This window comes from Oratosquilla oratoria, chromosome 4 (genome assembly GCF_046742065.1).
Source record: "Oratosquilla oratoria isolate Oo_2021 chromosome 4, ASM4674206v1, whole genome shotgun sequence".
Lineage (NCBI taxonomy): Eukaryota > Metazoa > Arthropoda > Malacostraca > Stomatopoda > Squillidae > Oratosquilla > Oratosquilla oratoria.
Genome location: NC_134780.1, coordinates 81,985,266 through 81,987,765, shown reverse-complemented (window position 1 = coordinate 81,987,765; position 2,500 = coordinate 81,985,266). Strand labels below are relative to the sequence as shown.

At 33.4% G+C, this 2,500-nt stretch overlaps 1 protein-coding gene across 1 annotated transcript in view; it reads right to left on the bottom strand.

The window, feature by feature from the left end:
* LOC143024979 (cytochrome P450 6k1-like) overlaps positions 1–2,500 on the bottom strand; it is a 15,494-nt gene that overhangs the window by 11,724 nt on the left and 1,270 nt on the right. The gene's annotated exons all lie outside the window — the stretch shown is intronic.

Sequence of the window (2,500 nt, the reverse complement as noted above, 5' to 3'; positions counted from 1 at the left end):
CGGAGCACATTTCAAGACAAACAAGATATAGATACCCAATGTCACTAGACTAACCTATTAAAAATCCTTTATTATAACTACCCTATTATATTACCCATAAGCTAACATATATATAATATACCTAACAACACCCACCAACTATACGACTAACAACCCACTAACCCCCTATATTAACCTACGACACCTATGTCACGAAAGCCAGAGCTGGGCAGGTCAAGAGCCTACCGGCCAGAGCTGAGCAGGTCAAGCCTGCCAGCCAGGTGTGCCCGAGGTCAAGGCCCGGCACTTACTGTATTTTACCCAAAGAGCCTATATATGTTCTATTTTGTTAATAACTCCAGATTAATAAATAGAAGAAAACTCCCGTTTTGGAGTTTATCTCGCCCGCATTAAGTCCATCTTATGTAACCACAGCCATTATCGGTTACAAATAATAATGATGGTAATGATGATGATGATGATGATGATGATGATGATGATGATGATGATGACTAGTAATTGGTTGAATGATCGAAAACAGAGAGTTGTTTTAAATGGACAAACTTCTATATGGAAAAATGTTACAAGTGGAGTTCATCAGGGTTCCGTTCTTGGGCCACTTCTATTCATAGTATATATAAATGATATAGACCATGGACTAAAATCTACTGTTTCCAAATTTGCTGATGATACAAAACTGTGCGGAGTGGCAAATGATCACTCAAACCAATTAGATATTCAAGAAGATTTAGATCAATTACAGCAATGGTCTGAAAAGTGGCTAATGAAATTTAACCCAAGTAAATGCAAGGTAATGCACATAGGTAAAAATAACAGTAAGTACGATTACAAGTTCAATCAGACAAGAAACAATGGTCTCAAACTGTCCGGAAATAGATTCAATTTGGAAGTAGGTAGAAACAACTTTGCCAAACGTGTAGTTAATGAATGGAATAAACTTCCTGCACAGGTAGTGCAATGTAGTTCAGTTCGAAGCTTTAAGAATCATTTAGATAAATACCTAAGTAAGATGCTGTAATGATTATAATTTATCTTATATTATTTGTTTTTGTTTTGTTATCATTTGTCTGTCTGATTTTCATTTATTATTAGTTACATGTCAATTTATTATTATTTAATATTTACCTGTTTGTTTATTATTTAACTATACCTATGCATTTATTTATGTATTTTATTTGTTATTTACATTATTATAGTTTTTATTGTTTTATTATTCATATAATTTTTTTTTCGCATCCGACCTAGATATGGATCAAAAGGTCTCCTGTCGGCATGCTCCGCCTTTGTAATCCTTTGTAAGTTATTTGGAAATTCATTAAAAAAAGTGGGTAATGAAAAGGATCTCGGCGTAGTTATCAGTAACGATCTCAAATCATCTAAGCAGTGTATTTCAGCCTCTGAGAAAGCAAATGAAATTCTAGGACTGATTGCACGATCTTTTGACTTCAAAAGTCCATCACTCATTAACAAGCTATATAAATCGTTAGTTCGTCCACATTTGGAATGTGCTGTTTCCGTATGGTCACCGAATCTCATTAAAGACATTGACAGACTGTAAAAAGTACAACGGCGAGCCACAAAACTGATTCCAAATATCAAAAATAAATCATACGAAAATCGACTAAAATACGTGAATCTGTTTTCCCAACAAAAGCGTAGACTCAGAGGTGACTTGATACAGGTCTTTAAGATTTTAAAGGGAATTGACATCAAAAGTGACAAATTTTTCACATTGAATGAGAATCAGACAAGAAACAATGGTCTCAAACTGTCCGGATATAGATTCAATTTGGAAGTAGGTAGAGACAACTTTGCCAACCGTGTAGTTAATGAATGGAATAAACTTCCTGCACAGGTAGTGCAATGTAGTTCAGTTCGAAGCTTTAAGAATCATTTAGATAAATACCTAAGTAAGATGCTGTAATGATTATAATTTATCTTATATTATTTGTTTTTGTTTTGTTATCATTTGTCTATCTGATTTTCATTTATTATTAGTTATATGTCAATTTATTATTATTTAATATTTACCTGTTTGTTTATCATTTAACTATGCCTATGCATTTATTTATGTATTTTATTTGTTATTTACATTATTATAGTTTTTATTTATTATTTTTTTATTAATATGATTTTTTTTCGCATCCGACCTAGATATGGATCAAAAGGTCTCCTGTCGGCATGCTCCGCCTTTGTAATCCTTTGTAAAATTCGTTAACAAAAGTGGATAGTGAAAAGGATCTCGGCGTAATTATCAGTAACGATCTCAAATCATCCAAGCAGTGTATTTCAGCCTCTGAGAAAGCAAATAAGATCCTAGGACTGATTGCGCGATCTTTTGATTTCAAAAGTCCATCACTCATTAACAAGCTATATAAATCGTTAGTTCGTCCACATTTGGAATGTGCTGTTTCCGTATGGTCACCGAATCTCATTAAAGACATTGACAGACTGTAAAAAGTACAACGGCGAGCCACAAAACTGATTCCAAATATCAAAA